Source organism: Tenrec ecaudatus, chromosome 2, assembly GCF_050624435.1.
Source record: "Tenrec ecaudatus isolate mTenEca1 chromosome 2, mTenEca1.hap1, whole genome shotgun sequence".
NCBI classification, from domain to species: domain Eukaryota; kingdom Metazoa; phylum Chordata; class Mammalia; order Afrosoricida; family Tenrecidae; genus Tenrec; species Tenrec ecaudatus.
The window spans coordinates 170,503,138-170,524,332 of NC_134531.1; the positions used below are offsets into that span (position 1 = coordinate 170,503,138).

General features: G+C 39.5%; 1 pseudogene; it reads right to left on the reverse strand.

Annotated features, from left to right (window-relative positions):
* Nucleotides 1-234: 234 nt before the first annotated feature.
* Nucleotides 235-4,684, reverse strand: LOC142440188 (polycomb group RING finger protein 6 pseudogene; annotated as a pseudogene).
* Nucleotides 4,685-21,195: the final 16,511 nt, after the last annotated feature.

Consider the following 21,195-nt stretch of genomic DNA (forward strand, 5'->3'; position numbering starts at 1 on the left):
AAGAGGGTTTAGCATCTCCAGCTCCAGAGCATACTTCTTTCCAAAGGATGACTGACCAGTGATACCATCCCTGAGAGCAGAATCCCAGTCACCAACTTGAAAGGACTATGGCTCAATGAAGAACACAGTAACTGATCTGCCTCAGAGAAAAGGAAGCAAAAATCAATGCCAAATTTCTTAAATCAAATATAATTTTAAAATGCAATGTGTAAAATTTTACCCCTGAGCTATGGATTTTTTTTATATACAGTCTGTAGTAAAATAGTGCATTCCAAAGTCTAAGTTGTATTTATAAATGCTATTGTTCTTGGTGCTGAAAATAGATAAACTCTAACTCAAACAGCACAAAGTGGTAGCAATACATATTTCATAAAAATCTTTGGTGAGATGCAGTTCTATAGAAGAAGCCTCTTCACTTTGTTTCCCTCCTCAAAATACTTCTAGAATTTTCAGGTTATTTTCAGAGGAGAAACCACCAGACCATAATGAAGGACAAGTAGACCATCCTGCATTGCTGTATCACCTATTGCACGTCGGATTTCTCTTCCAACAGGTGATCACCACATATAATATCTACCTGACATGCAGGATCAAGACCCATTTTTCTTCTGAGGAATTTTTCTACATGCCCAATAGTTGCTTCTCCTGAAACTCGGACAAACTTCTTTTCCAGTGGCTTGAAATGTCCCGTGCCTTCATTAGCACCAATGAACTCCAATAATAAAGACATGTCAAGTTCAGGCGGAATATGAAACACTGATTCCAGGGCTTTCTTAGATTTTCCTTTGCTTGAAGGGACTGGTTGCGGAACAGCAGGTTTAGGCACTTCTAGACCTCTTTCTTTATAGAAATCATGCATTTGCTTTTTTCCTCTTTCCTCTAGATCGATCACTAATTTGTACACTATGTCTTGTAACTGTCGGTCCAACCTTATGTTATAAAGAGGCTGTGTCTGATGTACTACTATGTTGCATTTTGGACATCTGTTGCTATAGTAAAAATGTCTCACAATGCAGCTTTTAAAAAAGGTATGAAGACACTCAGTAATGGTAGTAGCATCTATTAAGTAACCTTTACAGATGGAACACAAGATATACGGGGTCAGCTCAGAGAGGTTAATCAGGCGCTCCTCTTCCTCCGACTCCCGCCGGCCCCCCTCCAGCCTCAGCGAGAAGTGGCTCAACTCTTCCTCCTCTTCCTCCACTTCCTCCTCCAGCTCCTCGTCCTCATCCTCGAAGCCGCCCCGCAGGCGGCCCAGGCCGCGCTCGGGCAGCAGCTGCTGGGGCCGGGAGCTCGAGCAGCCCGGAGCCCCCCGCTCGGGGACGGGCGGCGGGCGCTCCTCGTCGGCGGCGGGTGCCGGGGTGAGGGCCGGCGGGGAGGCGGCTGGCGGGGGCGGCGTCGCAGCGGCCGCCTCGACCTCGGGGGCGCCCGGGCGGCCCCGCGAGCCCTTCCATGTCCCAGGCTGCGGCGAGGGGAGTTGAGGCGAGGCCAGGCGGCCGGATCACGCCGAAAATGATCATTCTTAAGATAATATTTTATAACTGTAGATTATTTAAATGTGAATTTAAAAATACATTACTTGTCATTTTACTCTATTTTTAGGTAAGGTAATTTTAGTATCTTGTTGTTAACAAGTTCATCAAAACAATAGAAAAATACACACACACAAATAGGCCTTCTAAAGTGATTTTGAAGATTTTATCTTTTAGTTTTATTGTTACAAGTTAAGTGATTATCCAAGAGCTCAAATGATAGAACTAAATTTGTTAGAAGAGTGTTTTACAAATGTGCATTATATCACTGGGAACTATCTTGGTAAATTGTTTCCATTTTATCTAATTTCTGGATAAAATCTATTATTTGTAATGTTGCTGCTTAACAAGTATCTTCTATTGGTTCTAAAAAACAGCAATCATCTTGTCTCCTAACGTGTTTTTCAATTTTCTCTTCTTTTTTCACTGCTGTAGTTACTTGATTATATAATTGCCCAAATGGAAGCTCAACAGAACTATGCCTTTTAGGATAATGTTTATACATTTATTTTAAAATGAATTTCATTTCCTTCTCTCTCTAGGGTGGAGATAGCATTTCAATGGTTGGTGTTTAACAAGTCCCCCAAACTTGAATTGTAGTGTTAAGAGTTTCATATGAAGTTTCTTTCACCCCTGGGACCTTTGGAACACAAAGTCGTTTGCTGTATACCAGATGATGAGTTTCCTCTGAAAAACAAATTGTTTATCTAAATAAACACTGCAGCATCGGGATTGGAGGAAGGCTTATTAACAATGTGCTCTATGCAGTTGACACAACCTTACTGGCTGAAAGTCTGGAGGATTTGAGGCACTTGTTGATAAAGATCAATGTTTACAGCCATCAGTATGGATTCTGACTCAATGTAAAGAAGACCAATGTCCTCACAACTGGACCATTAGATAACATCATGATAAATGGAGAAAAGTTGGAGTGAACAAGGCTTTTGTCTTGCTTGGGCCCGCAATCAGCGTTCAGGGAGCAGCTGTACAAGACCTCTTTGAGAGTACTGAAAACCAGGGATGCAACTTTGAGGACCAAGTTGCCCTGGACCCAAGCCCTGGTGTCTTCAATAGCCTCATTTGCTGGTGAAACTTGGAAGCCGAATATGGAAGAATGAAGCACAATTGGTGCATTTGAATTATGGTGTTGGAGAAGAATAATCAAAGTAACATGGACAGTTAAAATAGCAAACCTGTCTGTCTTGGAAGAAGTATGGCCAGAGTGCTCCTTAGAGGCAAGGTTTTATCTCACAGATTTTGAACATGTTATCAGGAGAGACCAGTCCCTGGAGTAGGACATCATGCTTGGTAAAGTAGAGGGGCAGCCAAAACGAGGAAAGCGCTCAGAGAGATGGACTGACAGAGTGGCTGCAACAGTGGGCTCAAGCATAAGAGCAATTTTGAGGATGGCGCAGGACCAGGCAGCGTTTTGTTGTGTTATGTGTAGTAGGGGCACGATGGGTCAGAGCCGACTCAATGGCACCCAACAGCAACAACACAGATCAATAATAAGCTGTGTTGTTAGAGGTGCTGTAAAGTATTCCTCCTAGGTGACTTAGGAAGAAATCTAGGAGAAAGCTATATTCTTCATTTTCTACTACCCAATGTGTTAAAAATACTTAAGCATCAGCGTTTTCTTTTGGGTATGATAATCATATGCCTGTGACAGATAAAACATACCTTTAACGCAAAGGAAACAGCGGCCTGTAGTCTACTTTTAAGTTTACTTTAAGGTGGTAGTGCACACTGACAGTTAAGAGTAGGGTTATACCCCATCCCTGGGGGATGGACAACAGATAAGTGGGTAAAGGGGGACAGTGGTCAATGTAAGACTTGGAGAAAATTATAAATTATCAAGGGTTCATGAGGGAGGGGAAAAAAGTGGGGCGCTAATACCAAGCACTCAAGTAGAAAGAAAATGTTTTGAAAATGATGATGGCAAAAAATATGCAAATGTGCTTGACACAATGGATGGATGGATTGTGAAAAGAGTTGTATGAGCCCCAATAAAATGATTAAAATAAAAAAGAGGATAAGGGTTTTACTCTGGATGGTCAACCTGAAAAAGCAGGCAACAAATTTGGTCACACTCAGTTTCCCCTGCTCATAAATATATATGCCTCCTTTGAAGGCCATCTTTGCCTTGCTCCTGGCATTTGTGTTAAGGTAGGTGCTCAAAAACTGCTACATAAATTAAATTTCCATTTGAATACACATATACTAGTTAAATTGGTTTCTAAACGCTGTTTTAAAGGCAAACAAACAACTGTATCTCCCACCCCCACAAAGGACTTATCAGTGCAATACTAGTTTTCTGAGTGTTTGCAGGAGGGACTTAAGACTATCCCTTTTGGGTGGCTTAATTTTTAAAATTTCCTGTGGTCATCTGATAAACTATTTCAATTCCAATGTGGTGAAATGCATAGAAATAAAATAATAAGAAGAAGAAGGAAGAGCTATATCCTGGAACAGTGTTTCTCAACCTGCCTAATGCCGCGGCCCTTTAACACAGTTCCTCATGTGGTGGTGACACCCCAAACATAAAATTATTTTCATTGCTACTTCATAACTGTAATTTTGCTACGCTTATGAATTGGTCAACCCCTGTGAAAGGGTTGTTTGACCCCAAAGGGGTCACAACCCACAGGTTACCTTGAAGGATATTTTGGTTTGAAGGATACAGGTTTCCTTGAAGGATACTTTGGTTTGAAGGATACAGGTTTCCTTGAAGGATACAGGTTTCCTTGAAGGATACTTTGAGTGACAGCATAAGTGGTCAGCAAGTATGTTCTCGAGAGGTCCTGCGCAGTACCATAGCCACCAATTGTCATGTATGATTATTAAGCACATGAAAGGTGCTTAGTATGAAATATACAACAGCTTTTGAAGACTGCCAATAAAGAAAAATATATAAGATAGCTCATTCATGTTTTATATTGATTTCATATTGAAATAATAAACATTTAATTTATCAGGTTGAAAAAAATACATTACAGATACTAAACTCTCCTTCTCTTTTCACTAATCCTTTACATGGCCACTAGAATATTTAAAACCACACATACTTGTTCTGGGGTTGCATTAAATTTCTCTTGGACAGACTGGTGTAGAGCGAAATTGCTGCACGCAAGCCCTGCACTCACCTGCTGCATGGTCTGATGTACTGCTGCATTTGACCTGCACAATGGGTGTCATGATGATGCTTCACCTGGAATAGAAGCATTTCTTAGATATACTGGTATTGGGCAAGTGCTGGTGATAAGCCACATAATAGCAAGAGAAGCAGCAGTCTGACCTAAGAGTAGGCCCGTTAGAGAGGGAAATGTGTTGGAAGGCAGATGTAGTTGAGAAATGGAAGGCTCACAAGGGTGGCAAACAAACAAACAAAAAACTAGTAAGCAGCTAATTAAACTTTAAGTTTCACGTCTCATGATCATGAAAGCATCAAGCCTATATCAGTTATGATAAGGAAATCAGGGAAATCAAATATGTTCATTTCTGATTGGGAATGAAAATCAATATGTCTGAAAGTGATCGTAGAGATAAGGACTTGGCTATTGTAAGCCAAGTACAAAAGGACAAGTACAACATGAGTCCGTTCAGGTAAGCTTTAAAAAAAAAAAAGGCAAAAGGGACATAGGGAAAAAGCTACTTTATACAAACATTCCTGGGGTGAGGACCAGGTGAGGACCCGGTAGCATGGCAGGGACCAGACCAAATCCAGGGATACATATGGTAGCCAAATAAAAAGGAGCTGGGGAAAGGAAAAAAATAAAGAAAAGGGTAGTGGGGGCACAGGACACTAATCCACCCAAGGGGAGGGTATTGTTTATATCCCCACAGGGAAAGAGGGACTAGACTTCAACCCAGTGCTCCAAGATGTGAATGCAGCATGCCGGTATGGAGTAGGGAATCAGTAGAGAGGTCTGGGGGAGGCGGGGGGGGCGGGGGGGAAGGCCCTAATCCAAACTACTACATGGACACCTGCCCCTTCCCCCAGAAGAATTTATTTCAAAGGACGGCACTGAACCTGCAGTTCCAGGAGAGGGACATAGCTGATGGAAGCACACGAGAACAGATGAAAGGGGAGGAGGAGAGAGTGGAGCACACCCTGACCCACCAGGCCTTGAGGACAATGTTCCCAATTAGAGCAGCCCGTCCACAGAGAGGATCACATGGCCGGCCCCACTATGAGACATGACATCCCTCACTGACCCATAGCCCTACAGGCAACAACACTGGAGACACAGTGTGGGAATTGCACTCGATCTGATCCTGCCACACTGAGGCAAAACACTAAGGGAGTGCAACAGAACAGCAAGGGAACAGAGCAGCAAAGTCCCCAGGGAATGTTGAAGGTGGACTTTGGGGCCAGGGTGTGGTACCCCAACAGACTGGACTGGAAACCACTCCTAAAGGCCAACAAACAGTCCTTGATCTAACTACAAGCTTTTCTTTCTTGTTGTATTTTGCTTTGTTTTTTTTTTTGTCATTGGTTTGTTGTTGTTTTGTTGTATATTGTTGCTTGGTTGTGCTCTGTCTTGTTTTTGTGCATGTTATTATCTCCTCAGGTCTGTCTAAACAAGATAGGCTGGATGAACAATCTGGAGTAGAAAACAATGGGACCAACAGTTCCAGGGGGACATGGGAGAGGGATAGGTGGGGGGAAAGGTAGTGGTGTTAACAAACCCAGGGATAAGGGGACAACAAGTGATCCAATCTGTGGGGAGGAGGCTGTAGGAGGCCTGGTAGGGCATGATCAAGGGTAATGTAACCAAGAAGAATTACTGAAACCCAAATGAAGACGGAGCATGATAGTTGGACAAGAGGAAATAGAGGAAAGAGCTAGGAGGCAAAGGGCATTTGTAGAAGTCTAAATAAGGCATGCACATATGTAAATATATTTATATGTTAGGATGGGGAAATATATCTATGTGCATATATTTATAGGTGTAGTATTAAAGTAGCAGAAAGACATTGGGCCTACACTCAAGTACTCCCTCAATGCAAGAATACTTTGTTCTATTAAATTGGCATTCGATGATGCTCACCTTCCCAACACAACAGCTGAAGACACAGTGGGTGAATAAGCAAATGTGGTGAACAAAGCAGATCATGTCCGGCTATCAAAAGATGTAGTGTCTGGAGTCTTAAAGGCTTGAAGGTAAACAAACGGCCATCTAGCTCAGAAGCAACAAAGCCCACATGGAAGCACACCAGCCTGCGTGATCACGAGGTGCTGATCCCTTCAGCTGAAGGGATTAGTTATCAGGCATCAAAGAACTAAAAATCATCATTGTGTGCTCACCTCCCTGATAAGATCACTGAAGACAAAAGGGTGCATAAGCAAAACTGGAGAAGAAAGCTGATGGTTTCCAGCTAGCAAAAGATGTAGCATACCATCTAACTCAGAAGCAACAAAACTCACATGGAGGAGGCACACCAGCTTTTGCAATCATGAGGTGTTGAAGGGATCAAATATCAGGCATCATCAGAACAAAAAAAATATATCATAATGAATGAGGTGGGGAGTGCGGAGTGAAGACCCAAAACCCATTTGTCGGCCACTGGACATCCTTTACAGAGGGTCTCTGGGAGGAGATGAGCCAGTCAGGGTGTGATGTAGCAATGATGAAACATACAACTTTCCTCTAGTTCCTAAATGCTTCCTCGCCCCACTACTATCATGATCTCAATTCTACCTTACAAATCTGGCTAGACCAGAGGATGTACATAGTTACAGATAGAAACTGGAAACACAGAGAATCCAGGGCAGATGATCCCTTCAGGCCCAGTGGTGTGAGGGGCGATACTGGGAACGTGGAGGGAGGGTAGGTTGGAAAGGGGGATACAATTACAGGATCTATATGTGACCTCCTCCCTGGGGGATGGACAACAAAGAAGTGGGTGAAGGGAGACATCGGACAGCGCAATATAAGACAAAATAATAATTTATAAATTATCAAAGGTTCCTCAAGGAGGGGGTAGCAGGGAGGGAGCGGTAATGAGGAGCTGATGTCAGGAGATTAGGTGGAGAGCCAATGTTTTCAGAATTATGAGGACAATGAACGTACAAATGTGCTTGATACAATTGATGTGTGTATGGATTGTGATAAGAGTTGTATGAGCCCCTAATAAAATGATTAGAAACTGGAATACTAAACTTTCATTCCTTATTGTCAGCGGAGGCCACAGCAACTAAGGAACTAGAAATAATAAGCAGAGCACCAGGTAACAGGTTCTGATCTGATCTTGCCAGCAGTGATTATTCTCTCAGCATGAGTAACAATGAAGTTTATCCAGTTTTCATTTTGGGATAAAAGTTTTAATTTCACCCTCATGAAGATATCACTGAATACATGGGTACTATGTCAAAATGTGGTGAAAAAAATCAGATGGTTCCAGCTATCAGAATGAGGAGCGTTTGGGCTCTTAAAAACTTGTCTTCAAATAAACCACCATCTAAGTGAGGTGTCAACTAAGTCCACAGGGAAGAAGTGCACCAACCTGTGTGATCCAAGGAGTGTAAATAATAAAATCTAAATCTGAAGGAGGGAATACGTATCAGAGCTTAAATTGTGAGCACTCAGTTTGCAGAAGGCTATGTGTGTTAGTCTGAGTAGGCTTGAGAAACAAATTCATAGAGATAAGAAATAACAAATTCATGTGTATAAGAAAGAGTTTTATGTACAAGAGCAATTGAATATTGAGAAAACATCCCAACCTAGTCCAGATCAAGTCCCTAAATTCCAGTATCAGCACATATGTCCAATACCAATTTATAAAGTCCTCTTTAGATTCACGAAGCACATACAATGATGCCAAATGCAGGACAATCACAGGCCAGTGTGGGAAGTCTTGTGGACCCAGTGGCGATGCAAGCATCTGAGTGCTGGCAGAGGTCTCCACATGATTTCCCAGTTCCAGAGGTCTAGCCTCTCTCCATGTGTCTTCACAAGGATATCTCGTAGGGAGTGAGCAGAGAAAGAGTGTCTTCTGCCTCCAAGGAGGAAAATACAGGAGTTCCCATAATCCTGAGGAGGAGGCCATGCCCACACAGAGGCCTCATTGACTGTATTCTGATTGACAGTCTAGACTCCACCCTTACACTCTTAATCCTCAAATTGACACCAGATTATGTAACTACCACACTGTGGATGCCAGTGGAAGCCAAAATCCATTTGTTGGGCTACATGTGGATTATGCTTCACTTCTGACCATAGTTGAGCAATGAATAGACCTCCGACCGGAGGACTTTGTAAAATCAGTTATGGCGGATGCAGTTAGGTTTCAATGTAAAACCTTATCATTTTATCTCCCTTTGAACCCATTATAAAATTGTTTCAGTTTTTTTTTTTTTTAAAAACGGGTAAGGGAAATACCTGTGGAGTAATTCTCCCCTCTGACCATAACCAGGAATGTGAGTGGTCTTGCCATCATGCAGAAGGCACTAGTCAGTGCGTTATCGCAGAGACCCTCAGGTTAAAAATTAACACCTTATCATTTCATGGACTTTAAAAAAATGATTTACATTTTTTGTTTGTTTTTGTTTTCCCAGTGATAATATAACATCTTCATTTATCAATTTTCACTTAGTCAACAAACACCTGTGGAGGGCTGACATATTGCAAAGTATTTTTTAAATTCTATTGGAAAAATGTGAAAATAAAATATTTTAGGAATAAGATTTCATCTAATTTTCTAAAAAAAACCCCATAAATATTTAAAACAATGAAAATTTCACAGAGTCCTGGGTTATTTACTCTCAGATTGAATATATTTATGAAGGATGCAACCTGACACACACCTCTCCTGTTTTTAAACAACAGAATGCCTTTGTTCTGCTTGAGTGACTTCCCTAAGTCTATGTACAGAAATCACATGAGTACAATTAATTCACAATGTTTGTCATGCTATGGATAAGTTATTAGGATCTACACAGTCGATGAAAGAGCAGTAGACATTTTTCTAGTATTCTCTGCATCCAGCTCCATCTGATATCAGTAATAATATCCCTTGTTCCAAGCTCTCTTCTGAATCCAGTATGTATCTCAGGCAGTCCCCTGTTGATGTAATGCTGAAACCATTTGTTCAATTTGGAGGAGCTTCAAAAAGTTCATGGATATTTCCCATCATCTTTCAATTCTATTTTCCCAGGATTAAAAAAAATCTCCCTCATATCTTCAGCAAAACTTTACTAGTATGGGATTTTAATCATGTTAGTTCAATAATTTTTACATTTTAATGCATTGCCTTTCTTTAGTATGGGCAGTGTTTGGAACTCTTCCAAATGGTTGACAGGTCCTTGTCTTTTTTTAATTAAAAGATCATTTTATTGGGTCTCTCATAGATCTTATAACAATCCATCCATGTGATGCAACTTTTGATGCACTTTACATTTGTTCTAGTTTTTAATATTCTCTATTTTCTTTTTGATTGAAGTTTTCTCTGTTTTATTTTGTAATTGTTTAGTTGGTTTTTTTACTATGTATTTCTGTATATGAAATTCAGGATACATAAATCTATGGAGACAATTGTACAACTTTTTTTGATGTGACTAAACTATTGAATTGTATGATATGTGAATTATATGTCAACAAAACTGAAAAATATTTTAACATCCATTTCTGAGAATTAAATAAAACAATACATCTATGATTCTTGCAAGAATAATGATAGTTTTATTGTCAATATTAAGAAATCTTGGTGGTATTGTGAATTAGGTGTTGTGCTAGTAACCACAAGGTTGGTGGTTCACCAGCTCCTCCTCAAGTGAAAGATGAGGCTGTCTGTTTCTGTAAAGACTTGTGGTTTTTAAAAAAAGACTCATAGTCTTGGAAATGCTGCAGTCGAATTGACTCAGGGATAGAAGGGTTTGTTGTTAATATTAATTAGGAATATTACTCTGGAGAAATAATGTGGTGGATCTGAAGTGAGAAGATTAAAAGGGAGTAGAACACTTCATTATGCTCATGAGGAAACTGCATAGATTGAGGTTGTGCAAACAAAAGAAGGGAATAATGCATGGCTTAAAATCAGGAAAGGAACACGTCAGGGTTGTATCTTCTCGCCATACTTATTCAATTTGTATGGTGAGCAAATAATTAGAGAAGCTGGATTAGATGAAGAATAATTCAGCATTGGAGGAAGGTTTGTTAACAACCTGCAATATGCAGATGACACAATCTTGCCTGCTGAAAGTAAGGAGGACTTGAAGTACTTTCTGATGAAGGTTATGTGTTGCAGCCTTCATATGGATTATAACTCTATGTGAAGAAGACCAAAATCTTCACAACTGGACCAATAAGTAAATATAGACTGAGAAAATATTAAAAGTACCATGGACTGCCAAAAGAACAAACATCCGTCTTAGAAGAAGTTTAGCCAGAATGCTCCTTAGAGGCAAGGATGATGAGAATTTGTCTCATATACTTTGGATATGTTGTCAGGAGAGACAAGTCCATTGGGAAGACATGATGCTTGGTAATGGGGAGCAGCAGCAAAAATGATGAAGGCCCTCCCTGAGAGGGACTGACACAGTAGCTGCAACTGTGGGCTCCGACATAACAATTGTGAGGATGGTGATGGCGGGTCACGCTTCGTTCTGTTGTACATACGGCATCTCTGTGGGTCAGAACTGACTCAGTAGCATCCAACAATAAGTGTGTGGGTGTGGGGAAATAGGCCTGGAATTACTATGCCTAAAAAGAATGTTTTGCCTCGTCAAAATGGAAAACAAAAATGCAATCGAATTCAGAGAGAAAAAGCTTAAGAAAAAATTCATGGGGATAAACAGAAACTAATGGAATGATTTACTTGCTGACAAAGTCTATCATTAAAGAACAGAGCAGGTAAGACAATAAATTTATTAGAATGTTGAGAGAAAAAGGGTAACATTGAGACCTGCCAGCAACTATTTCCCATAAACAGAGTCAGGCTCAGAGAGAACCTGATTGCTTATGAAGAACTGATTAGTCCTGGTATTGACATGCGAACTAAGGTAGGCTCACAATAGTCAATTCTACAGATTTGGGATTTAGAGGTAATCACTAAAGAGACTGGGAAACAGATATATTGGAAATTTTCTAGGGATAAGGTCAGTGGATTTATTGAGGTCCCCATACAACTTTGATTTTTACATCAACAATCCTGAACTAATGCCCTTTAAAAATATACTTTTATTAGGGGCTCTTACATTTCTTGCCACAATCCATACATCCAGTGTGTCAAGCACATTTGCATATATGCCACCATCATTTTCAAAGCATTCTCTTCCCACTTGAGACCCTGATACCACCTACCCATTTCTTCCCTCTCCCTCCTCTGCCCTCCTTCCCTCACGAACCCTTGATAAGTTACAGATTATTATTTCCATATCTTACAACATCCTCTGTCACCCCTCACCCACTTTTCTATTATTTGTCTCCCTGGGAAGGGTTCTAGATTGATCCTTGTGATCGAGTCCCCCTTTCTCCCCTCCCCTTCCCTCCCCTAATCCTCTACTCTCCTTGTTGGCCCTGAGGTGTTCCCTGTGTGGTGGGTTTTTATCTGTAGCTGTGTACATGCTCTAGTCTAGTTCGATTTTTAAGACCTTGAATTTTTACAGGCTTTTCCATTTTTGTCAGTGCCTTTCTTTTTGTTATTGTTTTGTTAGTTTTGACTTCCTTTGGCCTGGCTTTTGCACTTTGTGATGTATCTGCATGTCTATCTAGATAAGATAGGCCGGATAAATAATTTGGAGATGAAAAGAATGGGACCAATGGTTCGGGGGTTGGGGGTGGGGGGATGTGGGAGAAGGGGCGGTGGGAGAAAGGACGGGGAGGGGGGAACCAACCCAGGGAACAACAAGTGAACTATAATAAATGGAAGCAAGATCGTAGGATGCCTAGTGGGGCTTAATCAAGGATAATGTAGCGGCAAGGAATTACTAAACCCTAATGAAGGCTGAACGTGATGGTGGAGCAAGAGGAAAGCAAAAGGAAATAGAGGAAAGAACCAGGAGGCAAAGGACATTTATAGAGGCCTAAATACAGGCATGTACATATGTAAATAGATATATACAAGAGGGGAATAGAACTATGTATTCATATCTATATGTTAAGAATTAAGGTTGCAGATGGACATTGGGCCTCAACAGAAGTACTCCCTTAATACAAGAACACTTTCTTCTAACAATACAGCATTCTGTGATGCTCACCTTCCCAACAGGATCACTGAAGACAAAATGGGTGCACAAGCAAATGTGGTAAAGAAAGCTGATGGTGTCCGGCTAGCAAAATATATAGTGTTTGGGGTCTTAAAGGCTTGAAGATAAACCAGCGGCCATCTAGCTCAGAAGTAACAAAACCCACATAAAAGAAGCATACCAGCCTGTGTGATCATGAGGTGTCGATGGGATCAGGTATCAGGCATCAAAGACCCAACACCAAACCATACCCAATTTGAATGGAGGGGGTAGTGGTTCATAGAGTGGAGACCCAATGCTAAGATGACCAGATTTTAACATTGGTAAAGCGGGACACTATTGACTGGTGGTGGGGGTGGGCGGGGAGTTCTTGATAAAAAATTTGGTCTATATGGAGCAACAAAAATTTTCATAGACCACAAAAATAGTATTGTAATATATATATTTAAATTTCAACATAAGAACAATTTACAATTATAATACATTAAAAATTATGCATAGTATTATTTTATTCTTTGGCACACTTCTCATTTGAGTGAATTTTTAGTAGATTGCGCTTATTGTTTAAAAGGTCATGAAAATTTTCACAAGAATTTGTTAAATTATATTTCACACATAAAACGGCTTTCAAAGTCTCAACACTTAATTGCGATATTTCTGATGTCCACACTTTATGTACCGTAGAAAAAACGCGTTCAGTCACAACATTAGTTCCTGGTAAGGACAGCATGTATTCCACAGTTTTTGGTGCATTATTGTATGGAACATGGTTTGTTTCAAAATCATGAAATACTTCTAACCATTTGTTCTCTATTGTGATTTTTGCTGATTCCCAAAATTTAAACTTTTCCGTATCAAGATATTTTAAAATAATGACACCTCATTAAAAAGATCATTTTCAAAAATATTACTATATGGGAAATTTTGAGTAATGTGTTCGAATGATTTTTGCACATCATTCCAATTAAGCTCTTGTTTTAATGTAACCCAATGAAAATTTTCAATATCATTGTAATGTACCGTCCACTCTCCTAAATAATCTATGCAGTTAGTATAGAACTTTTTAACATGATTCATGATATCTGCACCTTGTTCTTCTAGCTGGTTTATACTATTACAGATAGTTAACGGAAGAAAATTATTTTATAACTGCTCTTGACACTGAAATTTTAAATTATTAACTTCATTTGCTACTTCAATTACCAAAATTTTGTCACCTTCAATAAGTTTTATAGCATTTTGAAAAAGAGCTGCATGATTGTGTACAAACTCTAGCCAAATTTTTGAAGATTCTTTTTCAAAAAACTCTTCTAAAATTGTAGGACATTTATTCTGTGATTGAAAGTAGGATTTCAAAGGATCATATATTTTCGAAATTCTTTCAACAGCTGGCAAAAGAGCTAACCAGCGTGTTTTACTGTATCCAAATATTTTCTGATATTCAATTTCCGCAGTTTCACAAAATTCTTTAAGCATTTCAATGCGCACAGTATATGTATAGAAATAAGAATATATCTTTTTTTTAGAATATATCTTAATAACAATATTTTCCACATCTACAAGCAACAAGTCAGCAGCTGTTGGAATGGCATTATGTATTATGTGCGCTGCACAATCAACACCAATAATGTTTTGATTAAGATTTTTGTTTAATTTATAAAACATATTATTTGTACCTCTTCTCACTTTTCCTCCAAAATTTGCGTTCGTGTTGTCTGCACAATATGCAATCATTTTATGTTTTAAATTGTTTTTTCCAAAATATTAATAATGAAACTGAAAACTTTTTCAGAAGTTTCACCGGGCACAGAAATGAAATCTAAAATTCTAATTTTTATTCCAGTTTCCGAATCAAAAAATCGAATAATGGTTGGAAATAACTTTATATCCTTATGAATAGATGTGTCAGACTATATGGATATAACATTAATTTTTTTCTAGATTTTTGTTTAATTCTGAAAATGCATATGGGAAAGCATATTCACACAATTGCCTCGGATTTTGTTCTAGCACAGGTAAATTTTTTGTTGATTAACTTTTAGACAACTTGTGATGTACAGTCCATAGATCTGAAGGAATGACTGTGATTAAAAGCATGAAAAGACATAAGTCCTTCTGCTAATGCTAATTTTTCTTCATCTCCATAAGTTGTTTTCCAAAAAAAATCCTGCATTTTGGAGGAAGATGCAGCAGTATTTAAATATCTTTCATGTTTCTGTGTCTCCAAGTGCTTTGAAATATCATTCTTCCTGCCGTGCGAAATAGAAAAACTCACCACTACATTTCTCACATTTTACCATGTAATCGCTTTTGGTTTTTTGTTTTTTTTTTCGCTTTTGGTTTTTTAATAAAAGGAAATTCACTTCTTAGATCATCATTGAATTTGCATCCTCTTTTCTTACTCATTATGTTAAAAATATATAAAAATCATTTAAAATGATAAATTATTATGTATATATTGCTTAAAAACACAGCCAGTAGGTACATAATTTCATGAACGTATTTTATTTAGTTTATAAATTGAATTAATTTGGTTGTTATAAAGTAACTATATTTAAAAATTATTTTAATTTTAATGCTATATTTCTTTCTAAATCATAGCAGTACTAAACTTATATTATTTTTTCTCTGCATTTGACGTAACGTGTCTTTTTCAAGGCCCGCGCTAGTGTATAAAATATAAATAATATGAGTACTGTCTGGTACATTCAAGAAAATGTATGTACTTAATAAATAAATAAATAACTTACCTAATTGATCTGAATAGCTGATTTGTTGACATCACTTGTTTAACTAGCACTAACACCCAGTACGATGTGTATGGTCTGAGAGACAGTTACAAAATGTTTTCGTCGTTTCCAATGCCAAGAAATGCCATTGTTCATTAAGTCCAGACAATGGTCATCAAATTCTAACAACTGATCAACAATGCAAACTTTGATAAGCAGTTCTCGATAATGAGTTCTCAACAATTATTTGTTATTCTTAAAGTGTAATATTATAAAATTAACAAAAATAATATAAAACTCATATCCTGGTGAAATAACTACACGGCAGCCAAAACCCATTTATTCCCTTCTCGTTCTCCCGCCGTTCCCTAGCTTGTCGTGCTTTCTTTCCAAAAATTGGGAATTTTTAAAAATGCCGCGGGATGCGGGACAAATTGTTAAAAATCGGGACTGCCCGCCAAAAGCAGGACTTCTGGTCACACACCAATGCCCATCTGTAGACAATTGGATATCCCCTCACAGAGGGCTCACAGGAAAGAGATGAGCCAGTCAGGGTGCAGTATAACACTGATGAAACACACAACTTTCCTCTAGTTCTTTGGTGCTTCCTTCCCCCCACTAGCATGACCTCAGTTCTACCTTACGAATCTGATTAGACCAGAGCAGGCACACCAATACCTTTCTAGTATTTGTCCCACCCTACCCCAGACGCTGTTTTGGTTCAGGCTAGCCTGGTTATGTTTTTGGTTTCTAAAGCCAACAATAATATTTTAAGAGAATAAACTTGAGGTAATATTTCTACGGTCGCAAGAAACAAGCATAGCACTTTGATGTTATCAATAAAATCTTAAGTACTAAATAAAATTTTTATGAAGTATATGAAATATGAATAGCTATGCTTTAAAATTTTTTCAGAGGAGATAAATTCAAATATAATAAAGCAAACCAAACCACAGCAGATTCTGACTCAGAGTGCTAGGCAGTGGCTGCCCAGCCCAAGGCTGGCAGTGGAAAGCCCCCGCAGCTCTGAGAGAGAAAAGTTAAGGCTGTCTGCTCCCACGAGATTGACAGTTCTGGAAGCTCTGCAGGAATTCAACCAAGTCCTATAGGGTTGTTATGAGAATAAATAACAATAGTTATCAATAAAGAGGAGGAACATGAATTTCCATGTGCATAAAGTCTCACTTATGAAAAATGAGAGCATAAATTTATGAAGAATGATTCATACATAAGAGGGCTTCAAAAAGCTTGTAGAAATTTTCCATTACAATTTCATTCAATTTTTCCATAAGGTTTTTAATGACATCTCATATTTCTTATTAGCAAGTATAAAATGAATGAAAACTATGTCAAATTAGCACAGGTTCATATGCTGTTTGAAAATGATCAAATAAAGCCACAAAGACTGAGATATAGAATTTAAATTCATTGTTATTTTTCAATCTTTTGTTCATTTCATAATTTAAAAAATATATCAATAGTGAATTTGAGATTGAGGCAATGAATTGTTTTCCTCAAAGTCAAGAAGATAATTTGAAGGGAGGCTGTTTCCAGAATCTGTCTAATGATCCTTGGACATAGAAACCCATCACTCAAGAAATTCTCAAACTCTGTCTAATACTTTCTGAACATAAACACGTCACAGAAGAAATGTCTCTTGCAGATTGGAAGTGTAATTCATAAAGCAATGGGCCCTATTGTGAGCTAGCTTTGTCATGTTGTAAATGTTTATATTGACGTAGTCTAGACATTTCATTACCATTTCTTGAAGCAGGGAAGGTATTAGTGTATCCATTTATGAGTGACTGTGGATTGAGGGGACCAGTCCTGCTGCGTGACGTTGAAGACAGAGTCGAACGACGCCTGGCCCAGCTTCAAAGAAGCTGGACGGTGGGAGTTGGCTGCCCAAACTCACTCTCGATATGTATTTGGACTTGTTTGATTGGCCTTGCCATAATTATTTGGAGTGCTTTTGTGCAAGATTCTAAAAAAGTTTATCATCCACTTCCCACGGTTTTTCCCTTTCCTTATCTTGGTTACCGCATAGGGGGCAGAATACGGCATCCCCCTCCAGGAAATAACCCAAAGAGAAATAGAGTTCCTGGCCCTGATTTACCTTATACGGGGGCTTACAATGAAAATGGCATAAGAATAGTTAACAAAGAAGGTGTACAAGTTCCTTTTAGTAGTTTAAGTTTTAAGGAACGGTTAGCAAGAAGAGGGCCTCCGTGATGTTTGAAGTCCACTGAAGCAAAGCTACCTATTGTGAGGCAACTCATACCTTGGTGCAGAAAGACTTTTGGGAGTTTAATTTACGTGAACTTAGTGGAAAAGTAAGAACAAGAAGTGAAAGCCCTAGAGGAACAGCCTAAGAAAGAACAGAAAAAACAGCCAAACCTGTCGAGTAATTTTTGATAATAAAATGTATTAATGCTTTGTTGATTTCATAGTTAGAACAATGCGCCTTAGTTGGATGAAGTGTGCTCAGTTATTGTTAGAAGGTTTATGTCTCACCCTTGTATGAGAAAGTTTTAGTTTCAAGATGTACTAATTTTTAACCAAGAATCATGATGTGATTGATGTAACTTGTTACGGTCTTGTGGCCTGAGAATTTCCTAATGTATGATCTCAGGCCATAAGCTTTAAGCCAAGAAAAAGAATATATAAGTTGAAGCTTTGCATGAATAAAATTGGAACAGTCACCGCAACCTTTGAATTGTGTGATTTCTGTCTCCCACTCGTCGAAGCCTTACCCACCTAGTGGGGGACCCGAACCCGCTGCGGCTGGACCGCGGCAGTGGATATAAAAAATAAATGATATTGCCCTCAGAATATGAAAAACTACAACATAACAATATGATTTTCTTGTTTAAGGTTTCACATTGAATGTTGATTAATATCCAAACCAAATCTATTGCCATCAATTTTGTCAATTTCAACTCACACATTAGGAAGCAATATTTTATGGGCTAACATTTTAATTTTTATCTGAGAAATGGTTTCACTAGTCTAGAGCTTGTGGATAGGGGCATTTATAATTATGACTCCCATGCCTGAGATGATATTATTATCCCATTGCCCATGATGGTGCATATAAACAAGAAGCTCCTGTTTTATTGTTTATATTAAGACAGTGCCATGGGAAACTGCCTACAGGGCCATCCATGGAGGCTTGTTCTAGTTCTAAACTTCAGTTACAGGAAAAATTCTCTCCTTCTCTCATTATTTTCCCTATAAAATAATGAAGAAAATGAACGTATTTTCTGCCATTGTTTCAGCTTTGAAATTTCCACTCTATTTACTACAGAAAGAAAAGGAACACAACCTCTCCAAAGAACAGTAGAATTCATTCTCTTTAACAAGCACATGTTTTATTATTATTTTATTTTAATCATTTTATTAGGGGAACTCTTATAACAGTCCATATATACATCAATTGTGTCAAGCACATTTGTACATTCATTACCCTTATCATTCTCAAAACATTTGCTCTCCACTTAAGCCCCTGGCATCAGCTCCTCATTTTCTTCCTCCCTCCCCGCTCCCCCCTCCCTCCTCCCTCATGAACCCTTGATAATTTATAAATTATTATTTTGTCATATTTTGTCCTGTCATACATCTCCTTTCACCCACTTTTCGATTGTACATCCCCCAGGGAGGAGGTCACATGTAGATTCTTGTAATTGGTTCCCCCTTTCCAACCCATCCTTCCTCTACCCTCCCAGTATCATCACTCATACCACTGGTCCTGAAGGGATCATCTGCTCTGGATTCCCTGTGTTTTCAGTTCCCATCTATACCAGTGTACATCCTCTGGTCTAGCCAGACTTGCAAGGTAGAATTGGGATCATGATAGTTGGGGGGGAGGGGGGAAACATTTAGGAACTAGTGGAAAGTTGTATTTTTCATCGTTGCTACATCGCACACTGACTGGCTTCTCTCCTCCCCAAAAGCCTTCTGTAAGGGGATGTCCAGTGGCCTACAAACGAGCTTTGGGTCTCTACTTCGCACTCCACCCTCCCCCCCGCCTCATTCACTATGGTAAGATTTTTTTGCTCTGATAATGCCTGATACCTGATCCCTTCGACACCTCGTGATCGCACGGGCTGGTGTGTTTCTTCCATGTAAGCTTTGTTGCTTCTGAGCTAGATGGTCACTTGTTCACCTTCAAGATGCTATATCTTTTGATAGCCCCCCAGATGCTATATCTTTTGATAGCCGGGCACTATCAGCTTTCTTTACCACATTTGCATATCCACCCAGTTTGGCTTCAGCGGTTGTGTCAGGAAGGTGAGCATCATAGAATGCCAATTTAATAGGAGAAAGTATTCTTGCATTTAGGGAGTACTTGAGTGGAGGCCCAATGTCCTTCTGCTACCTTTATACTAAACCTATAAATATTCGCACATAGATCTATTTCCCCATCGACATATATAAATATATTTGCATATGTACGTGTCTTTATCTAGACCTCTATAAATGCCCTTTGCCTTCCAGCTCTTTCCTCTATTTCCTTTGACTTTCCTCCTGTCCCACTATCATGCTCAGTCCCCACAAGGTTTTCAGTAATTCCTCTTGGTTACATTACCCTTGATCAAGCCCTACTAGGTCTCCTACACCCTCCTCACCCCCGATGGATGTGGATCAATTATTGTTCCTTTGTCCCTGGGTTTGTTACACCACTACCTTTCTCCCTACTTCCCCCTCTCCCATGTCCCCCCGGAACTGTGGGTCCCGCTGTTTTCTCCTCCAGATTGTTCATCCAGCCGATCTTATTTAGACAGACCTGAACAAGTACATGTTTTAATAATTGAGGGAAATAAGTTTTACTCACTAGAATAAGTGGGATCAAATCACGCTAATGATTTTCTTCCTAATGACAGTTTTTGACCTTGCTGAGTCCAAAAGTATTTTTATTACTATGAAGTATAAAAGGCATGAAGAGACTTCCAGTCCCATACAAAATAGTTTCATTTCTTCTATTCCTTTAGTTACATACAGCTAAATACAATTGACATTATTTATGAGCAACAAATAAAACAACGTGAAAAGGTGGAGAGAAAACAGTAGAGCTAATAGGGGTATGGCCGAGAGTTCCCTGGTTTCCTTTTTGTTTCATATAGTCCAAAGCAAAGATAATACTTTGAGTAGGAAGGCACACCTGACCCAAGCCACGGTCATTTCAATTGCCTCATATGCATGTGAAAGTGGGACGTTGAATAAGGAGGACAAAAGAAGAATCCACGCATCTGCATTATGGTGCTAGAGAAGAATATTGAAAGTACCATGGACTGTCAACAGAACAAACACAATAAGATTTGAGAGATCGACTTCTGGGAAGATGGCGGACCAGGGGACCCGCATACTCTGAGGACTCTTTCGAACAAGGCGGGTTTGGTGTCCAGGTAGGAGAGTAGTAGGAATCCGGTGAGTGAAATATCCCTCTTAGATAGCACCCCATCCCCCACCCCACCTGTTTGTCCTGAGCTGGGCCTCGGTGATCCAGAACTCCATTCGTGGGACATCTCAGGTGAATAGTCTGCTGCCATTGTAGCTGTGAGTAGCTAGATAGCCCCACTCCATCCCCAGACCAGGACCCTGAGCCCAGAGTTGCTTGCCGGCTCTGCCAAGACATGCGCAGTGGTTGCGGGACTCCCTACAGCAGCTGCCCGCTCGTGGGACCCCACTAGAAGAGAAGCTTTCCTTTCCCTCTACCCATGGCAGCGATCTGCCCTTGGGCCCGCATCCC